At 42.4% G+C, this 23,085-nt stretch overlaps 1 protein-coding gene and 1 long non-coding RNA gene across 2 annotated transcripts in view; both read left to right on the plus strand.

Moving 5' to 3' along the window:
* The window catches only part of LOC309693309 (hemicentin-2-like), a 1,543,010-nt gene that overhangs the window by 99,536 nt on the left and 1,420,389 nt on the right, over positions 1–23,085 (plus strand). The gene's annotated exons all lie outside the window — the stretch shown is intronic.
* LOC309696702 lies at positions 20,399–22,594 on the plus strand. Its single transcript, XR_014273625.1, has 3 exons — positions 20,399–20,880; positions 20,966–21,077; positions 21,158–22,594. It is a non-coding gene; the product is annotated as an uncharacterized lncRNA (long non-coding RNA).

Below are 23,085 nucleotides of genomic sequence, written 5' to 3' on the forward strand. Positions count from 1 at the left end.
CTCTTTGTGTTGCTCGTGCATGAGGGAGAGAACTGTGACGAGCATCGTTCTCTCTGTTAAGGAATATATTCTAAAATACTTCTTCAGCAAAGACTCAGAGAAGAGAAACACACAGAATTTCTTGCAAGCAAGGGCAGTCTCCGGACTGAGAGACTCGCGCCTGAGAAACTGCCCCGGTCTTTATTTTATACTTCATTGGGTGGGTGTGTGTGTGTGTGTGTGTGTGGGGGGGGGGGGTGTCAGAGTGTGGCCCCATAAGATCTTCCCTAAACCTGCTGGTCTCAAAGTCCAGCAGTTCATCAAACCAAAAGGCACTTAGACTAAAACAGACATAGCTACGTTAATCCTACCATAAAACAATAAGACAAGGTACGACCTCTCTCATGCTCCTAGGATGTGGGGTGAACACCCTAGAATGTTACATGCAGCATTCTACCATATGCAAACTTATATCACTAAAAGATTATACTGACTACTAAATACAATTTTCCATTGACACCCTCCAAGTAAGCAAATGAATGCTAACAGTCAAACATAGAAATTAACATTTGCAAAATCATTCCAGCTTTGTGGTGCATCTCCTCCAGGTGTGTAAATCACACATGCAGAGTGGTTTGAGTTCCTCAGAGCTTCATAAATGTCTCTTCCAGTTGTTTCTATCACTGTCCATATGACCAGAGTCCAAATGTATGCAGACATGGGTATAACAAACACACCAGTTAGTTTTGCTGTTTGTCAATGTGGCTTTCAGTTATCTTCAAGGCTGCAGGCCTTTGTCAGCACTCCTGTTTTATGGCCTCTATCAACCCTCATCACCTCATTTCATGCATTCTTCCTGTGGGGGGATACTTATGACTCCTCTATTGTCCTTTCGTCTCTGCAGAAAACCTTTTTTGGAAAGGGTATTGGATTCAATGATTTTACTGCTGTTGTAACCCCACCTGTTGAGTCACTTCAGCAGTCTTGTTCATGATGTAAATGAAAACAACAATGACACAAAGGAAGACCCTCTTCAGAGTGTCAAAGCATGCATAGCACAGTGACACAGCATTAGGTGTGTCACTGTGTCATCCTTCAGATCTCCATCTGTTGTCCACGATCTCCTCGTGATTACCTCTGGAAAGCCCCGTGGCACAGCTCTCCTTCCAATGCAGCTTTATGGTCATTGCTGTGGTTCCAGAATCTTCTCATGATGACCAGTAGGTCCCCAAACAGCATGACCTTTGACCTCAACCCCTGCCTGGGCTGTCAGCTATGGTCCCTACTTCTCGCTGGGTCTCTGAAGGTTTCTCAGGAGATTCCACCCTTGGGATCATTTCTTCCAGCAATGCTCTGCTGCACCTGCATCTCCTCACTAGAGGAAAAACTTCTATTTGGAAAACATGTCAACCATCATCAAACCAAATTTTCCTTTCAGTTCAGTGAACTTCACTTATCAAAAAATATAATTATTTATTATTTATTAATTATATTATTCGTTTATCACATTTTCACTTTCACTTATTGGCCATCAAAGTGTTTATTATCTTTACCCAAATGATTGGAGCAGAACTTAAAATCTATAAGCTGTAAAAACTTTATATTTGAAGACTGAAAGAGACCCAGGAAGTGGTCACAGGACGAGGGTGACAGACTGTCTGAAGCAGTTAGAACAAGACAAGGCTGTTGGACCAGGTGTGCTTGCTTTTGAAACTGTGTCTTAATTCCACCTGTTTCACATGCAAGGGTCAGTTCTACAGGCAGGAACGTGGGTGTGCCGTGGGCTCCCCAGTTTCACCCATTGTGGGCAACTTGTATATGGAAGACGTGGGAAAGAGGGCTTTGCTATCCTACCCTGAAACACCACCAAGTCATTGGTTCAGGTATGTGGATGACACCTGGGTGAACACACAAACCTCCATCTCTGGTTTCTTTGACTGGAGGGTGTTGAGGATTTGATGCTTTCACAACACTGTATGTGATGTCACTGGTGATGTCATCTTCTCCATCTGCTGAAATGAGTTAAAGTAAACACTTTTATGATTTAAGAATCTAAATGGACCAAATTATGATGACAGAATGGAAACAAAATACCACGATGAATAAGAATGAATATGTACAAACCTTCAAGTTTCCTGAGAACACATCGTCTCACCAGCAGAACCAGTAACACCAGTAGAATCACAACATAGACTACATATAAGTAAATCTTATAAGGCTTACATGATTTACTCATGAAAGTGGCCACTTTCTCATTACTGTCATATATTGTTTTATTAAGTAATTCAAAGAACTGTTTAGATGGAGCCAAAGTTCAGTAGAGATAGTTGTGATTGGGAAAGCTCAGAGATATTAAAAGAAGCACTGAGGCTCCATCCCCACCAGAGATGTGACACGCCTCATCCCTTCGCTAGAATCTGTAGCGAGGGATTGGTTCACCAGAGACCTCGCTCCTGGCTGCTGCCCAGCACACATTGCACCCTGAAGATTCTTGTTTGTTTGCAAAGAAAATTAATATCACTCTCTCTGTCCAAATGCTGTACGTCCACGATTTTAGCTACTTTGTTAGGCTACTTTACTTTTCTAAGGCTTAAGTAAATTCAGGAGTGATCCCCAACAATGTCAGAGTAAGAATCTGCTTAGATACGATATTACTAAGATTTTCAGGGCCGAGTACAATAACCTCAGTTTTATCTGAATTAAGAAGCAGAAAGTTAGCGGCCATCCAGGTCTTTATGTCTTTAAGACATGTGTGTTATCTAGCTAACATGTAGTGAGTCGTTTAATCTTTAAATGACATTTGAAGAATTTGCCCACTTCCTCTCACCCACCAGTGAAAGGAGAGGAAAGGGAGAGAATCCTGTGCATACACAGAAATGAACAGCTGGCAGAATTCAATTCAATTTTATTTATATAGCGCCAAATCATAACAAAAGTTGCCTCAAGGCGCTTCATAGATACAGAGAAAAACCCAACAATCATATGACCCCCTATGAGCAAGCACTTTGGCAACAGTGGGAAGGAAAAACTCCCTTTTAACAGGAAGAAACCTCCGGCAGAACCAGGCTCAGGGCAGAAAGTGGACCCTCGAACAAATGCTCATCCTCTGAAAAGGTCTGCAAATGTTTTCACTGTCAGTAGCAGTAGTTTCCACTGAACCAAATAATCCTAAAAATGTTTTTAAACCTTAAACCTATGAAGGCTGCAGGCCACAACGTGCTGGTCAGGCAACAAAGTTGTTCTTCATATTACTAAAATGTTGGAGCTTGTGCCTCTTCAGATGTTTGCTCTTCTTACTTGCAAATAGCCGAGGGGAAATGCCCGAAACTTCAGTCCTGATTCCACAGCTTTATTACATCAGCCTGGTAGAAAATAATTTTTCACTATCAAATCAGGCCACCAGGGGGCGGAGCGGTCCCAGAAGTTCAGTCGTGAGTGATATCCAACCTCTCTTCTTCCTCACAGCTCTGATGTCTCTGAGGGAGATGTTGTGACTGTAATCTGTGAGGAGGACCAAAGCTTTTCTGATTGGACTGTGAGGAGAAACACAAGCAAACTGCAGAGGGCTGAGTGTGGAGATGGGCGGGGACAACAGCAACGTGATCAATCATGTTCAATCAGTACGCTGGTGCCTCACGACACTGGAGTTTACTGGTGTGAGTCCAGTAATGGTGCCATCAGTAACCTGGTTAATATCACAGTCACTGGTAAGCTGATCACTCTCACTTTACTTCTTATTGCATCCACAAATTGAGCTGAACATGCAGGTACATAGATTCTGTGCTGTTCTTCACTGATCACCTACCTGACTGACAGAGTAATGAAGGACTTCCCTCCCTCGGTGCTTCTTAATGTGTGAGGATATTCTCCATTACTGAGTTAAGACTTCCTTATTTAGATCTAAGCTCTGGATTATCTTGCACGTCTCGTGGCTCCCAAATGTCTCTTAAGTTATTATCCTCTGTAGCCTCGTACTTTAGCTTTACTTGGCAAATGTGAATGCTTTGTGTGCTGACAAACCCTTTTGCATGTAGTGTTTTTATGAAAAGCCTTATAATTGCCTAATTTTGTGTTTTTGTTCTGTTACAAAAGCAGGCATTCTTACTGTTGTTTAATATTTTAATCAAACCTTTAAGTTTAATTCAGCACAAAAAGCCCCACTGTAAACAAATCCACAGAACAGAACCAAACTCAGCAGCCAAACAGTTTGTCCTCAGTGCAGGTCGACATTCAGAAAAACCAGCTGCCTCAGCTTGGATGGGCTGATGTGGTTTCTCCTTAGTATCTGCCCAGTTTTTGAGAAGACCCTCCAAAGGAACAGATGTTGCCACAATGCACAGTCTCCCCTCCATCACCTTCAACAGGTAGGGAAAGACTGTGGCCTTGGCCTCCCACCAGCTCTGTGGGCCTTCTCCTTGTTGGATGAGGGGCTCCTCAAGATAACATTTCATCTCCATCATAACATCAGCTGTAGTATTTCTCTTTGCAGCATCTCCTGCAGCTCTTTCATCAAAGAGGCTCCACACAGCAGACGTCTGTGGCTCCTCCTTCACTTGGCCCTGTAATGGTGGAGCTGGGTGGGAGTGCACTTTGCTGCTGCAGTTATTCTCTGAAGTGCCTCATCAACAGCTCTGTTGTCACTGAATGCAAGCTTTTTAAATCTACCATCCAGTGATGCAGCTTCTGAGTGGACGGTGTTGAACTCCACACACAGAAACTTTTCACACTCACTGCTAATTTTGTTTTACAGTGAAGCCACTCTGCTCTGCTAGTCCCAATATCTTTCACCTGCAGCAGATGCTGCTTCGTTTGCAGCTGTCAGTCATATTTCTGTGTTTTTGTGTCGCACTCTCCTCCACACTGCTGTCTGTCATCTCACAGGTATGATGTGCGGAGCGATGCTGAACTTCCAATCCCAGCGTTTCATGTTGCAGGATCAATTCCCATATGAAAATATCAATATCTAATTTGATTACATTTGTTTTTCATCATAAATATGACAGACAAAAGTAAATTCAGCAATTAGCGGGATGGTCTGCAATACCCTGTCAATAGGAACTACACTCACCACCTCTCATTAATGTGCGTGTTACGGCTCTGCAAGAGTGTGAGCCAATGAGAAACCAGAGGCACAAAACTTTAGACCACAAAACACACAATCTGATGTTGGTTTGTAAAGATGTTGCTGATGAGACTTTGTAGAAAGCAGCTGGTCTGAGTGATGTGATCAGAGTGCAGCAGATAATGTCTGACAGCAGTTTGAAGAGCAAATGGATTCTGTTCTGTTCTTCATCATCACCTACCTGACACCTCACAGCTGTTTCTCACCTGCAGGTCACACAGGAGGATCTGTTGGACTGAAGGTCAGCCTGTCAGTTCCTGCTGTGCTTCTTGTTGCTGCTGTTTTCTTCATGTAGAGAAAACAAAAACAACAAAGAATCAGGATCCAGCCTCATGTTGAGCTGCAGCAAAATAAAATGTCTGAATCTTTTTAAATCAGCACTCTTAGTCTCCCGCTGGTGGTTTCAGCGTTGTCAGTGAACCTGGGGAACATGAGATGATGCTGGTAACAGAAATCAAAGGTAGTGAACAGCAGACAGGGATCAGCTGCAGGTTTAATACACGTCCTGAATTTGGTTTAGTTTTAAGTTTCTGTAAAATAAAACCAAACGTTGTGATTTGTCTCTTTATAAATAAAGTTGAATTGAATTTCTCTCTGAGCTCCTGCTTCTGTTGTCTGTCAGTGATTTTATCAGTTGGACATCAAGTAAAACTTTGGATAAAATGAAAACTATTCACACAGTGTCTGTAAATCCACGGGTGAAAATAATACATGTAACATTCACACAAGTCCACGAGTGATTGAATGAAATGTGATCATGGAAAAATAAATTCAAAACTATTCAAGACTTTTACCATTAACTGTCATTCTATTATGAAGTAACAGGAAGGTAATAACACTAAAGCTCTGCTTTCTTTGTGTGCTTGTGCTAACAGCAACTAATGAGAAATGTGATGACAATTGTCCAGCTTTGTCCTTTTATATTCTACCAAATGTGAAGTGAACCTGTGGTTATACAGTAACGATAAGAGCATCTTTATTAGTCCCACATGTGGGAAATTTGTTTTGTTACAGCAGGAAGTGGACAGTGCAGTTACATAGCAAACATGAGAGAACCCTGGAATAGAATAAGAAACTGTACACAACTGTACTCAATAGAATAGAATAGAATGATAGGATAAAAATAGAATACACATGCTATATACAACTGAGTACAAATACAACGTTGTCAGAAAAAGAGTGTTACACTTAGTCCTATTGCACATGTGTGTGTTTGATCAGCTGCAAAGTCTTTGTGGTGGAGTCTGACAGCAGAGGGGAGGAAATCTCTCCGTCCCACATCGTGGGTGCTGCAGCCACTGAAGGAGCTGCTCTGAAGCGCTATAAAGGTTTGTGATGATCAATACAGGTTTGCAGCTCAGATCATACTGAGTTCATTATGACTGATATAAATATGTGATAGAATAATAATAAATCGAGTAAATTGTGATTGACAAACAGTTTTAAAGAGAAAGTTTGTTAGTTTAAATTGTGTGAAAGGTCAGAGATGGAGAGAACACCAGGCTGGGGCTGAATATCAGTGTATTACATGCAAATCTGATTGGATGACAGGACAGAGCATAAACTGAAGCTGGCATGGATGTTCTGGGTCTCCTGCCTCTGTGAGATCAGCAGGTCAAAGATTCAATAGCAAAACTTGGTTGTTCCAGCAGCGACGCCGAGGGCAGTGAGCTCTAAAAGCCTCCCAGATGAAAACGTGCCCGATCGAGAGGTGATCTGCTGCTGATGGGTGACGAACCTACTCAGGTCTCCAGCTCTTATCAGAGGAGGCAGTGAAGACACCTGAACTTCAAGGCAGTCGGGCTGGGCCAGTCTGTGATTACATACTTTTATCTAAGTACAATCTGAGTATTTTACCTGTAAGTAATCTTACAGTATTATGTTATATTGTGAGTCCTTCTTACAGATCTTCCTAGGTTGAAAATTAAACAGTACTAAATGTAACAAGTAGACAGCAGCACTAAAGTCATCAGTTTAATGGACACAGAGGAAGCTTTTCAAAGGCTTAAGAAGAATAACATGATGCTAGAACATCACATTTTATAATATGACAGTAAAAATAACTCACAGAGATCATCTTCTATGTTTTCCTCCATAAGGGCGGCGAGCCTGGGTCCAGCTATTTGAGTGGTGTCTTGTTTTGGTGAAGCTTTTGAATTGCTTGGCCTTTGAGGCCTGCATGGAGCTCAGGCTGACACTAAGCACAGAAAAGGCCCACAGTGGGTGCACACACAGGATACAGATCTGTCAGGTCATGATCAACAACCACTGACCAAAGCCCACTGATCTCTGACCTCCCAGCCCATTCTTCCTTCAGTGGGCTGCTTTCAGTCATTATGCAAATGTTCTGTTTATAAGATTGAGGAAACCTGCAGTCAAACAACATATAAGAACATAAGATGGAAACAAACAGAGTGAAACAGAGTTTGTTTCCTTCCTGGTTTCCTGGTTTTCGTATGTTTGTCACACTTAAATGTTTCAGATCAAACACATTAAAATATTAAACAAAGAAAACACAAACTGAAGTTTGTAAATGAAGATGTTTGTTATTAAGGGAACAAATCCAAAGCTACATCATCCTGATCTGAAACATTTAATAAGTGTGACAAACATACAAAGAACAGGAAACCAGTTTGAGCAGCTGTAATCAAACTGTCAACCTTCACACTTTTTACTAAAACCTTTAATTCTCCACTAACATCACTTTGTATCCACGGTCACTCTAATGGACCCTAGAAAATAAGATAAAACACATTCAAAGACTATTTTGTGTTGCGAAGAAGTTTCTGGCTCTTATTCTATTTTCTAAAGGAGGCAAACAGCAAACAGGACTCTCCAGCTGCCCCGGAGCAGATTGTAATCATTGCTCTAGACGAGCTTCATCGTGTTGCAGACACACCTTCATGCTCAGGGCAGCCGTTACCTGTGTGCCCAAACTGAGTCTATAACAGTTTGTAAACTCTGTCAAATTTGATACGATGGATTTACAAACCACGGAGAACAAAGTACAAGCTGTCTCCCAGTGGGCTGGACTTAAGGAGGAAAGTCACATGAGGCAGGAAAAGTCACACGAGGCAGGAAAAGTCACACGAGGCATCATCAGTTTCTTTCTGTCCTTGATCATCTGTTTTTCGTCATGCTGGGTAACAGTGACTTCATGCAACATCAGGCTCAGCTTTATTCAGCTTTGAATACTTTGCAGCCCTTTCAATTATTTTTTTACGTTTTTTTCTCTGGTTTTGTTTTCTTGTGCTAAAACCCCTCTCATATTTTCTGCAGATCAGATTAATAAGAAGAGCAACAACAACAAGAAGCACAGCAGAAACTGACAGACCAACTATCAGTCGAGCAGATCCGTCCTCCTTCCCTCCAGCCTCCTTCCCTCCAGCCTCTGTGTCTCCTCCTGGCTGACCTGCAGGTGAGAAACAGGTGTGAGGTGTCAGCTGTCAGGTAGGTGATGAGTGAAGAACAGAACAGAATCCATTTCCTCTTCTAGTTCAGGACAACAGATTAATACAAACTATTCACAATATGTATAAAGTGAGAAAATACTGGTGGATTTTTCGAGCTTCTTAAAAGGAAACAGATGTTCTGACTAAACATGACTAAAACTGATCCAGCTGTTCTTTATTATTTGACTGGATTAAACGTTTTAAACAAACTTGAAGAAGTCCAGCTCCTTACAATAGTTTTTTACAGTTGTTACACAGACAAACTGTATTATTGTCAGGGTCCTATGTCTGAGCGACCCAGGATCCCTGAGCAGTTATGGACCTGTTATATTACATGTATTTTTGGTGTTGCTGCCCCTCTTCTCCATGTTTGTAGATATGAGTGTGTGTGTGTGTGTGTGTGTGTGTGTGTGTGTGTGTCTGAACTCTTGTTTACAGGCACCTTCAGGCCTGGTGGGTGTGGCCCTGCTAGGGGACTGGCCACACCCGAAGCCACACACCTGCTGCTGATCAGGGCTCGCCGGGGGAGCTACTTAGGAGAGTCTTGGAGCTCCCACAGATGTGGGATTACTGCGTGAGACTCCCAAGTCAGAGTGAGTGAGTGAGTGAGTGAGTGAGTGAGTGTCCCCGCGGGGTCAGTGTTTAACGGCTGCCTCTATTGTTTTCCTACAGGAGGAACGTGGAGAGGAAGAACAGCACGCACAGGGTGTGCAGAGTCACGACAGCGGGGAGCACGAACACGGACGCCAATGGACACACACGGTAGCCTTGGGGAGCACGGGGATTAATTGTGCATCGATATTTACCACACTGTAAATAAACGCTTCCAGATCAGTAACTCTGCTCAGCTGGTCTCATTACAGCGAGAGGGCAGCGATGTTTTTAACACAGCTGCAGTAAAGATACTTTACAATAAGCACTGCCTGTGTTCAGATAAACTGCCAGCTTAGTTTGATTTGATCTAAACCTGACAGAGTGACAGCAGCCGTCCTCTCTCTGTAACAGCAACAACATGCAGGGAGTCTGCTCAGCTACACATGGATTAAACTCTACGTGTTGCATCTTCAAAAAATAAAAATACAATAACTGAGCCTTACACCGGGGTATCGTTGCACTGGTTTACTGAACCTTACTTTCAGGGCCTGTACAGAACATGAGCATCCATTTTCTACTGCCTCCTACAGGACATACTCTTCTTCCACTTCCTTACACATTAATGTAACACAGAACTAATACTGCCTCTCCTGGCATTACCATTGTAACAACACATTCATTCTGTTTCTTTCAGAAGATTAACAGGAACTTAGGATGTAGGTATCTATGAATAATAACTATTATGTATACTCATATATTTATATAACCACTTATTTCTTGCGATACCACATCTCCTCCCCCCTTAAGTCAACAACTCCCTTGACTTACAAAATAACTGTTTATCTAAAGAATGCTTAACAAACAATCAACATGTAATTAAGGTAACCATACAACTGTACATAGGTTTCCATGTTTCTCTTTTTTTTTTTTCTAACTAGGAAGGTACGTCCTTCCTGTGAGATCAGAGCGCATTGTTGCTCTATTTCTGGAAGATCTCACACTACCTAACAAAGTCCTTTAAAATCTCTGGTGGACGTCTCTCTCTCTGGGAACGTCGCAACACGGGTGTCCCTGAGGAGTCTCCGGGAGCTGGAGTCTCCGGAGCATAAGGCAACTCCATTGCCGGAGGTTGTGGCGATGTGTCCAACTCTGATGGCCAGCAGCACTCAGGCACTGATTCTTTGTCAAGCAATGGCTCCACCTCCCTGTCTGGTGTACTGGGAACAGTGTCAGCCACTCTTGCTCTCACCTGATCCACATGCCGCTTCACAGTTTGACCTGATCCAATGGTAACAATGTAAGACACTGGACCCGATGCTCTCACAATGACTGCGGGAATCCACTTCGGGCCATAGGAGTAGTTTCTGATGAAGACCTTGTCTCCTGGTGTGAAACTTCTCAGTCTTTTCTTGGTGTCATGATTTTCTTTCTGTTTCGATTGTTTGTGCTGCACTTTTGTTTTCACATCAGGCATGAGCAAGTCCAAAACTGATCTGAGTCTCCGTGACATCATCAACTCTGCAGGTGATAAACCAGTAGTGGCATGCGGTGTGATGCGATAACTGAACAGAAATCGGGACAGTCTGGTTTGCAAGGTATCACCTTTGACTTTCTTCATCCCCTCCTTAAAGGTCTGGACCGCCCTCTCAGCCAGCCCATTTGAAGAAGGGTGGAAAGGTGCTGACCTCACATGGTCAATTCCATTCTGCTTCATGAATGACTCAAATTCAGCACTTGTGAAGCATGTTCCGTTGTCTGAAACTAACATTTTAGGTAGTCCAAACACACTGAAACTCTGGCGCAGTTTCTCTATAGTTACCTGTGATGTAGAGGATTTCACAGGGTAAATGTCCATCCACTTGGAATGAGCATCCACAATGATTAGAAACATCTCCCCGAGGAAAGGCCCTGCATAGTCCACATGGATTCTGGACCATGGTGACTCCGGCCACTCCCAAGGGTGTAATGGTGCAGTAGGTGGTGACTTGGAGTGTTTCTGACACTCCTCACATGCCTGCACTTCTCTTTCAATGTTCTCATCCATCCCTGGCCACCATACATACGACCTTGCCAAGCCTTTCATCTTCGACATGCCTGTATGAGTCTGGTGCAGGAGTTTCAATATTTTGTCTCGGCCTTTGGTGGGAATAATTACTCGGGCTCCCCAGAGCACGCAACCATCCCTCACACTCAGTTCCAGCTTTCTCTGTCGATACGGCTTTAAACAGGTGTCGGTCTCAGTTGGCCAGGCTTTTAAGGTGTACTCGTGGACTTGCGACAACAAGACATCCTTAGCTGTCCATCGTTTGATCTGTGCAGTGTCCACTAATGTGTCATCCAGTACATCCATCATCAAAACCTGCTCAGCCATCTCTCGCTCAGGTGCTGAGTCTGGTACCGGCAACCGGCTGAGCGCATCCGCGTTTTCATGATGTTTTCCTGGCTTGTACCTGATGTTGTACTCGTAAGCACTCAATGTCACGGCCCATCTTTGTACTCTTGGTGAGCCCATCTGAGGTATAGGCTTCTTTTCATTGAACAGTGAGATTAGGGGTTTATGATCTGTGTAAATCGTGAAAACTCGGCCATACAAGTATTTGTGAAATTTCTTGATGCCAAATATCACAGCTAGACCTTCTTTGTCAAGCTGAGAATACTTTTTCTCAGCAGGAGAGAGTGTGCGTGACATGAACCCCAAAGGTCTCTCGCTTCCATCCTCCATCTTATGTGACAATACGGCGCCTACGCCATATGGGGATGCATCACATGAGAGAACCAACTCACGGTCAGCAGAATAATGAACTAACACCTCTGCTGAGTTCAACAGGTTCTTAGATTTCTGGAATGCTTCCTCTTGTCTCTTTTGCCATGTCCACCGTACCTCGTGTCTCAAAAGTTCATGTAAGGGTGCCAACCGGGTTGCCAGGTTTGGAAGGAATTTGTTGTAGTAATTTAGCAAACCTAAGTATGCTTTCAGTTCAGTGACATTTGTGGGGGTAGGTGCGTCCATGATTGCTTTAACTTTCTTTTCCACTGGGTGGAGCCCCTGGGCGTCCACTATGTGCCCCAAGTACTCCACTTTCTCTTGCATGAAGGCACACTTGCACCTCTTTAACCTCAACCCAGCTTCCTCCAACCGGGTCAACACCTCATCCAGGTTCTGTAGATGGCTTACTTCATCCACTCCAGTCACTAAGATGTCATCTAAATACACTGCTACATGAGGTATCCCCTTCAAAAGACTTTCCATGGTCCTCTGGAATATTGCTGGAGCAGAGGCCACTCCAAAAGGCAATCTGTTATACGTGAACAGCCCCCGAGATGTGTTTACTGTCACGTACTTTTTCGATTCGTCATCCAAGAGGATTTGCTGGTAAGCGTGGCTCATGTCTAATTTTGAGAACTGCTTACCCCCGGACAGTGTGGCAAACAAGTCCTCCATTCTGGGTATGGGGTACTGCTCCAGTGAAGCCACGGTATTTACAGTAAGCTTGTAATCCCCACACAGTCTTATTGTCCCTGTGGGCTTCAGGAGTGGCACTACTGGTGCCGCCCATTCAGCATATTTCACTGGCGAGATGATGCCTTCTTTCAACAGTCGGTCTATTTCCTCGTCGACTTTTGCTCGCATAGCAAAGGGGACAGAACGCGGACGGAAGAAGCGTGGGGTGGCATCACTTTTCACATGAATAGCAGCTTTCATTCCTTTCAGGGTGCCCAACTCCTCTTTGAACACATTTTCATGTTTACTTAACACTTGCTGAAGTGTTTTCTCTGTTGTTTTGACTTGGTGCAGCTTTCTGTTGTTAGGACTGTTTTTCACTTCACCCCAGTCCAATTTAATTTCCTCGAGCCAAGCTCGACCGAGCAAGCTGGGGCCGTCGCCTTCGACCACCACCAGGGGCAGATGTTTTTTCTGCTGCTTGTATTTGACGCTGACTCGTGTTGCACCAATCACCTTAACAGGATCCCCTGTATAAGTTTCGAGCTTGATTTTGATGGGCTGCAGGCTGGGGGGCTTGCTGTCTTTCCCTGTTTCTCTGAATGTTGCTTCGTTCATGACTGTTAGGCAACATCCAGTGTCTATTTCAAAGTTCACCTTTTTTCCATCAATTTGCATATCCACAGTGTAGGGGTCTACTCTTCTTAAGTGTACCGCACTGCCACACCCTAACTTGAACAGTTTTCTTTTGTGCCCTTGACTGCACTTGACACAGTTCAACATAAAAGAGTCATCTTCAGAGCTATCAGTTTTGTTGTTATCTGCTTTCTCGCCCACATTGTGAGTACTGTAGTGTGAACTCTGCTTTTTTTCTTTCTTTACATATGTCGATCCATACTTTTTCTGGTTCAGTTTAGTCTTGCTTTTACAAGCTCTAGCTATGTGTCCCATTTTACCACAAGCATGACATTTTTCTTGTTTGTACTTACAGTCTGCTGTTGTGTGCTTGGTTCCTTTGCAACGATAACACTCTTTATTTTCTGCTTTAAAGGTACGACTCTCCTGTTGTCCTCTAGCGAGACTGAAACATTTTGCTGACGCCCCTGAGGTCTGCAGGTCCTGTGCATTTTTATTTGCAGTCTCCATGGCTACTGCAATTGACAGAGCCTTGTCAAAAGTGAGATCTATTTCTGACAAGAGACGTCTCTGAATTCGGTCATCCTTAATTCCGCAGACGATCCTATCTCTCAACATCTGTTGTAACGTGTTGCCATAGTTACAATCCTGTGCCAGGCGACGCAGCTCCGCTACATATTCCACGACGGTTTCATTCGGCTTGCGGGAGCGAGAGTCGAACTTATACCTTTGCACAATTTCACTGGGCTTCGGATCGAAGTGATTTTTCATCAGAAGCACCAGCTCTTGGAAGGTTTTGTCTTTGGGCTTGGCCGGGCTGAGAAGGTTTCGCATCAAGCTGTACGTCGCTGCTCCGACGACACTTATTAATATCGCTCTTTGTTTCTCTGCATCGTCGATCCCGTTAGCTGCGAAAAACTGCTCGAGTATTTCCGTGTACTCATCCCAAGTCTGATTCTTTGGATCGAATGCTACTAGCGTACCAATTGTAGCCATTTCCGCTTCGAGGTCACTGCCTTCTATTTCCAGCCGAAAACTTTTGCATTCTTTGAAAAGCTAGCCAAACCTGTAGCCGACTCCATCACTTTATTTTCTTCTCTTTTCTTTCAGTCCGATCGCCCAAACTCCTTCCCCCTAAACGTCCTCGTCGCCAAAAAGATGTTGCATCTTCAAAAAATAAAAATACAATAACTGAGCCTTACACCGGGGTATCGTTGCACTGGTTTACTGAACCTTACTTTCAGGGCCTGTACAGAACATGAGCATCCATTTTCTACTGCCTCCTACAGGACACACTCTTCTTCCACTTCCTTACACATTAATGTAACACAGAACTAATACTGCCTCTCCTGGCATTACCATTGTAACAACACATTCATTCTGTTTCTTTCAGAAGATTAACAGGAACTTAGGATGTAGGTATCTATGAATAATAACTATTATGTATACTCATATATTTATATAACCACTTATTTCTTGCGATACCACACTACGGTTAAACTATCAGGACATAATAGAAGTCAGTGAATTAATAAATAACAAACTAGCTCAGCTGGAGTCTCACATTGTCACAGATGAGGATGATAACACTGACTCCAGAGTGAGCAGGACACATCTGTGCTAAAGAAAACTGATGGAGGCCAACTGAGTGTGGGTGGATGCTGGACTACCAGCCACAAAGACAACAGCTGGAAAAACATCTGACTACCTCTGACATCCACCAGCTCATCCATACAACAAACAAACATCAACAACCAGGAAGCAGCTTCACCTCTGATCACACACACTCAGCTCTACTCACTCACCTGGAGGAACAACCAGGTATACGAAGCTGATGTTCATCCATGACCTTGTTTCATTTATGAACACATGACACTCGTATGTTCCAGTGTCATTAATCGTCACGTTCTTCAGAATCAAAGACACGTCTCCACCCTTCATCTGTCTGTCCTGCAGATCCACACGGTTCTTAAAAGATGGATGCTGGTGTGTTGAATCAGAGGAACCATGCTGGTACAAAAGCACATATTCTGGCTTCAGGTCAGATCTTGTCCAGTTTAAAACTGTAACTGTGTTGTTTGGAGCTCGACATGTCAGAGTGACGTTCTGTCCAGACTCAGCTGTGATGGTTTTCTGGACTGAAAGAGGAAACAACACAGAGCAGAGAGGTTAAAGGTCAAAGTACAATTATGATCAGAATGATTGACTTTAAATATTTTGTTTATTTCCTTTGACATTTGTGTTTTTAGTCATGTTGGATTTAATGAACCTCTGAACATCCAGCAGGTCACCAGTGACCCACTGAGGGGGAATTTTAGCCTCATGCTAAACATGCAAAGTGTCAGAAACTACAGGGTGGCCTTTTGTTGTGGGCAGTCTGAGGTACACCTGTGCACTACTCATGATGTCAGATCAGCATCCTGATGTGGCACACCTGTGAGGTGGGATGGATTATCTCAATATAGCAGATGTGCCCACTACCACACATTTGGACTGATTTGTGACCACTGTTTGGGAGGGATGGTTATATTGTGTATCTGGAATGAATTTTAGGTCTCTACGTCCATCCCATGGGGAATGGGAGCAGTAACAAAGGTGTTGCGTTTATATTTTTGTTGAGTGTATATAGACATAGTATATTGTTACACACTTGTAAATGTCTCATTGGAGACTGGCACACACATTATTTTGCAACAACTAAATAATATAAAATATTTGAACCATCAGAACATTTTAACCAAATACAATATTGTAAATAAAAGATTACAGGGGCAGGGTGCCTTGTTTTTGTCGATAAAGCTTTTCATGTCCTTAAAAGTGCTATTTTTTCTCCTGCTTAAAAATTTGGTTAGTGACAGTCCCTGGATAAGCAGAGGAAGATGGATGGAGTAAATTTGCTTAGTCCATCCATCTTCTATAGAGCTGAGGTGTCAGATTCTGTGTAATATTATGCCACAATCCTGTCAGGAATCAGGATGATTTTGTTGTGTTTTACGCTTTGGAGGGACAAAATAACGTTAGGTCTGCTGGATTAAAAAATTATTTTGTGAGATCATGCTTATGTGAAACTAGTGGAGACGTTTCTACATAATACACACAGTTTGGACACAGCTTTTCATTTTTACTTCTTTTTACTTTATTTTTACTTCTTTATTTTGTAGATTGTTACTGAAGGCACCAAAACTCTAAATGAACACATGTGTAATTTTGTAGTAAAGAAAAAAGAATGAAATAACTCAAATATGTTGGTTATGTTTATGTTATATTTTTTTAAATAGTCAACCTTTGCTTTGATCACTGCTTTGCACACTCTTGGCACTCTGTTGAGGAACTTCATGAGGTATTCAGCTGTGTTAAGGAAGAAACGCTTTTATAAGGTTTATGTTCAGCAGTCATTGATCAATGATTCCTCTTCCTGATTTGTTTGCTTGGTTTACATACCAAGCAAACATACTTTATATACATTAAAGTATATGTTCATATTTTACTCTTAATAGGAAAAGAACAAAATGTACTACTCGCTCTGTCTCTAGAAACAGGAAGTTCACCCTGTGACATTTACCGCGAGAGATTAACACACACACACACACACACACACACACACACACACACACACACACACACACACACACACACACACACACACACACACACGTATGCAAAATTAAAGGAAACTGCTATGCTTGTTTCACCCTGCTTACTATAAATAAAGACGAACTACTGCAGCTCGGTGTGAGTGAGTCTCTCTCTGAGCTCTCACCCGTGCAGCACGTTAACTGTCTCCAAGTGTCTCAGTGTTGTTTATTCACCTAACTGTTTGATAACTGTAAATCTCTAACAACCTGAAATATCATTGTTATTATTATCTTAAAGTAATATTATTATTGCTTCTAGGCTGGACTAATGTAGTTCATTATTATCAGGATGTCCTAAAAACTAACTCCAAAGGCTGAGTGAGTTCTGAACAACCAAAAAGCTCAATCAGACCAATGTTTTGCCACTAAGCAACATCCTCCAGCAGAACTCTATGTATCAGGTTGGTCCTGATGCACAAACATGTTTTAGATGGACTCAGCGGTTTAACATTAAGCTGTTATTATGAAAGAAAAAAAGTTTTGCTCTGACAGCTTTTCTGAGAGATCTAATAAGATCCCAAACACATTGACCTCTTTGTAGAACATTATTAAATAAGCATATTATTTAACCTTTTAAACATTTTAAACACTGGGTTGTGAATAGAAGATGGAAAAACAAAACAACTAAAACAAAGAGAAAAAAGCTACGCAGCACACAAACTCTGGAAAGGGGACCTTTATGTCACCGAGCACATTATTATGTATGCATTAATGAATAACAACTTAATAAAGATATTACACTCTTAATTTGTCGTTCTGTCACGGCTGGGGCGGCAGTCGTGTGGAGGGTGAGAAAGGAGGATCCAATAGCAGACAATGGCAGAGGTGCAAGTGGGTTTTATTTACAGTGCACAAAACCAAGGTGTGGGCAGAACCGAACATAAACCTAAACTGGGAAACCTAATGCAAAAATGGAGGACATGAAGCGAGGAGCAGAGAGACACGAAGAAACATGGAACAGTGCAGACTACACGGGAGGTTCACAGAGAAATACAGACAACGCCACGAGAAGCAGACACCAACTATAAATACACACACCAGGTAATCAGGAAATGGCACACAGGAGGGGACACAGCTGGAACTAATGGGCATAACGAGACAGGGGAGAGGTAAAACTGAACACACTGACATGTGATATGAACTTTCAGAATAAAACAGGAAACAGACACAGAACCAGACAGGACACTGAACTTGACAGGCAGACTCATGAGCAGACACAATAACACCATGGACAGACAGAGGGAACACAGAGAAGTGGGAGCAGGCAGGCAAAGAACAGAAACCTAACAAATGGCAAAATCACAACAGAATACACACTTGGAATGAACAAAAGCATAAAGAAACACAAAACACTGAGTCCTCAGACTCAGGACCATGACAACTCTAAAGCAATAGGTAACCCAAGTTGTTTCAGTACCTTGCCATTCCGGGTTTCTAAACAGTTCCAATATCTTGGAATAAATGTCACTCAGGATTATTGTGGTTTATTTAAACACAATCTCTCTAAACTATATGATGAAACCAAAAATAACATAGACAAATGGATTAATCTACCAATTTCACCAGCAGGGAGGATAAACATTGTTAGAATGAATATTCTTCCCAAATTCTTATTTTTATTTCAGTGTATCCCTATTGTGATTAATAAAGCCTTTTTTAATAAATTAGACTCCTTAATATCCTATTTCATATGGAACAGAAAGAATCCAAGAATCAAGAAAAGCTACCTGCAGAGACCGACATGTCAGGGAGGGATGGGGTTACCATGCTTCCGTCTGTATTATTGGTCATGTAATGTTCGTTCCATGTCGTTTTGGTTGCGGACTAAGGGGGCCGACTGGACAACGATGGAGAATGAAAGCTGCTACCCCTCCTCATTAGAAGCTGTGATCTATTCAGCTCTCCCTATCCCTAAACATGACTTTAAAAATCCTGTAGTCTCTCATACAATTAAAATCTGGACACAGATAAGGAAACATTTCGGGTGGAAGGAAGCTTCCATACTAACTCCACTCATGAATAACGCATCATTCGCACCATCACTCTCAAACATTTAATTCTCCAATGGAACCACAAGGGGCTGCACTCAATAAAGGATTTATTCATCAACAAGGTTTTTCCCACATTCCGGCAACTGCAAGAAAATTTGACTTGCACAGTAATGACTTTTTCAAATACTTACAGATCAGAAGCTTTGTAGGGAAGCTTTTTCCATCTTTTCCAGGTCGGCCCCCAGACTCTGCCTTAGATAACTTATTTCAGTTTGATCCACTCAAGAAAGGACTAATAACAAAAATTCACAACGCTTTGTCACAACTGGATGGAACTGTCACACTTGACTATCTGAAAGAGACCTGGCAGCGTGACCTTGGTACGAGAATTACAGACAATCAATGGAAAAAAGCCCAGGAAAATGTACACTCTTCCTCTGTTTGCATTCGTCATGGACTCTTACAGTTTAAAGTGCTACATAGACTCCATTTATCAAAGTTGAAACTGTCAAAAATGTTCCCCAACGTAAACTCGTCCTGCAAAAGATGTAAACAGCAACCTGCTTCACTGGCACATATGTTTTGGACTTGTCCCTGTATAACAACATATTGGAATAATGTCTTTCATATCTTGTCTAAAATTCTAAAAAAACACTTAAGCCAGACCCAATCTGTGCTTTATTTGGAGTGAAGCCGGTTGTTGTAGACCTATCAGCCACCCAAAATAATGTGATACGTTTTGTGACGCTGCTGGCACGCCGTTTGATTCTATTAAACTGGAAACAAAAGGTGCTTCCTACCACATCAGCGTTAATACAAGATGTATTGAGACACTTGCAGCTGGAAAGAATTAAACTCCTACTAAAGGGGAGGTTGGAGGAATTCCATTCAACCTGGCAACCTTTTATAGATTTCTTCAATACTGTACAGATATAAATGGTCACTGAGCCTTATTGGTAGTTCGATAAATAGCATCCTCTGTCCAACGTTGTTTGTTGTTGCCTTTTTTTGTTGTTGTTGTTGTTTTGTTTTTACTTTGTTTTTTCCTATTGTATATATGCAATCATTTATATTTGAATCTTAGTAGCCTTTATGATAAAGAACACTGGAAAACCAAATAAAGAGATTTGAGAAAAAAATAAATAAATAATGTTTTTATCTGAAGAGTACATAAATATCTGGGCCCTGTTTCAGGAAGCCGGTTTAGTGGAAAAACTGAGTAAGTATACCCTGAGTTAACGAAAACTCTGGGTTTTCGGTTTCACAAAGCGAGTTCAGCTGCAGCCTGAGTGAGTCACTATGACGACACACGCCGTGAAGCTAACCTGCCCCCTAGCAGGTTTACCACAACTAACCCTGACTGTCTCCGCCCCTTTGTCGGAAACCTGACAGTAGGAAGTCTCAGACATGGCGTGTCCCTTCCTTGAAGAGCCGGTAGATATCGAAGCCCAAATTCTCCGCAGGTGTCTCCGCCGGGAGAGAGTGATTCGAGCGCGTCTGGACATCTTATCATTACCTGATGATTTCCTGTGCGAACGTTACCGTTTCTCAGCACAATCTATAATTTATTTGGATAACATCCTCAGGCCATATATTACGCATGTGACACATCGCGGACATTCTCTCAGTTCTGTACATATTATTTGTATTGCACTTCGGTTTTTTGCAAACGGGAGCTTTCTGTATAATATTGGTGACGCTGAGCACGTTTCCAAGGCTACCGTCTGTCGGGCAGTCAGGAATGTTACAGTTGCACTGAAACGTCTCCTGTACACGTTTGTGGTGTTCCCCGGTCATAGACCCACAAGATTTATCAAAGAGGGATGCCACAAAATTGCAGGTATCAGGATGACCAAAACTTAATTTATGATGTGGTGATACTTGAACTACTACTTAAATTTTACATTTATTCTCACGGTTCCCAGGCGTGATTGGCTGTATAGATGGCACTCACATTCCAATCATTGCTCCTTCAGTAAATGAAGGAGACTATGTGAACAGGAAGTCTTTCCACAGCATTAATGTACAGGTACATAGTTCCCTGTAGCATGTCAAACTAACAAATTATTTCATTATAGTAATGGATGCTAATTTGTGTTCTCTGCACTGTGAAGATCATATGTGATGCTGCCAACATTATGACAAATGTGGAAGCCAAGTGGCCAGGCTCTGTCCATGACTCACGAATATTCCGTGAATGTACACTGAGCACAAAATTTGGACATGGTGAGTTGAAAATACTTTAAAATATATAAAGACCAATTGCTTCAGGGACATTTGAACTGAAGTGTATCCTTCTGTCTTAGGAGAGTTCACTGGCTACTTGCTTGGTGATAGGGGGTATCCATGTTTACCCTATTTGCTTACCCCTTACTCTGACCCTGAACCGGGCCCACAGCAGCGATATAATCTGGCTAATTGCAGGACAAGAGCCAGAATTGAAATGACTATCGGAATGCTTAAGGCCCGGTTCCAGTGCCTGCAAAGACTCAGGGTCACCCCAGAAAGGGCATGTGACATTATTGTGGCATGTGTGATTCTTCACAACATTGCCACAATTAGAGGAGAACACTGTCCTTCTGAACCAAACAGCAGTGATCCAAACCATGAACATCCTGACCCTCCCACGGACATACAAGATGGAAGAGCAGTCAGAGACACCATATGTCACAATCATTTCTTTTGACCCATCACCTCAACATGTTGAAAGAAGAATAAACAGATTTTTTGTTCAACTGGCTTTATTGGTCGCCTGTGTTTCCTGTACACAAAGTATTAAAAGATGTGAACCTCATAAAGTGTCTCTGTTGCTTCCTCCTCTGTAACAGCTGTCAATGTTTCTTCATTATTTTCCTGTAGTAAAGAAATAAACAACATTGCTGTTCTACTGTACACTCATATAATCTGTGGAGTATTACTCACAACTGCATGTTGGTCTGGCTCAACAGGAGGCTGCACCAGATGCAGTACACCATCACCATCAACTGATAGAATATGAGGTTTATACAGGTCACTTATAACTTACAAGGGACCAAATGGCAATTAACAAACATACCAAGCACCTTACACTTCATTGTCATTATGCTCTCAAAGACAACCAAGACTGAGGGAAGGCAAAATCAGTAGGAAAATAACTTCACTACAAAATAATTCATTATGGTAAAGAGTTTATCAAATGAATGAGTAGCACTGCGAAGGTGACTGTGAAGAAAGGATGTATGCACATCATGTATTATTTTGAATTTACCCCCTATGTAGGCACTTGTGTCTTGCGGGGTTATTGACTCAGAGGATGTCCCCGCAGAGATGCCTTCGGCCACAGGGCGCCCACTGTTTTGGCTGAGGGCCAACTGCTCAGCCTCTGTGAGTGGTGGTGGTGGAGGACCCCCACCTGTTTTTCGGGCCTCCGCTTTTTTTCTGTTGGCTATAACGGGCCACATTTGAGCATACAGAGTAAGCAAATATGTACTTGTAATGTGCTCAGATAATTTCAATAAGTGCTTACAGACAGAAAATTAATGTAGCCTCTAACTGCAATTGATTTACATGGGACAAACAGACCAAGCACTATGGCTCATAATACAATTACACCTTACCTGTTTGGACTATATTTTTATATTTCATTTTTACTTGCTGCCAGGCACGTTTGGGGCCTGTTGGGTTGCACCTGCGCTCACATCACGTCACAAAATAAAATGTATAAAATAACAAATAAAATAACATATGATAAAATAACGTGTTAAATGGGTGGAAATCCCTAGCTCAATGTTTAAATTAACACTCACGCATTGACTCTGTCGGCTATGTTTTGCCATGCATGCTCCCTTTCTTTTGCAGCTGTGGCTGTGTTACTTTTTTCCGCGGAATTTGCATGTTATCGGCATATGCTGCCATCAGCATTTCGGCCTCAAGCGCTGTAAGATACATTGACCGCGCCTTCTTTCCCTCCGTCTCCATGGTGACTCGCTTAATCTGTGCTCCGCTTATCAGGGCTTTATGTATCCTCGTCCGCGCGCTTCACTTGGGGTTAAAGCAACTCCGCCTTGATTGAACTAATTGTTATCAGCCTTTCTGGAACGGAATATTCCGAGTTGGACAGTTCGGGGTTACTCAACCGTGAGTGTCGTTTTTCACTCTGAGTTTTCCAAACCGGCTTCCTGAAACAGGGCCCTGAAGTCAGGAAATGTTCTTTTCCGAGTTGGTTGTGATATTATTCTAGATGACCAGCATCCAT

The sequence above is a fragment of the Aulonocara stuartgranti genome (assembly GCF_965226115.1).
Source record: "Aulonocara stuartgranti genome assembly, chromosome: 3".
Taxonomy (NCBI): domain Eukaryota; kingdom Metazoa; phylum Chordata; class Actinopteri; order Cichliformes; family Cichlidae; genus Aulonocara; species Aulonocara stuartgranti.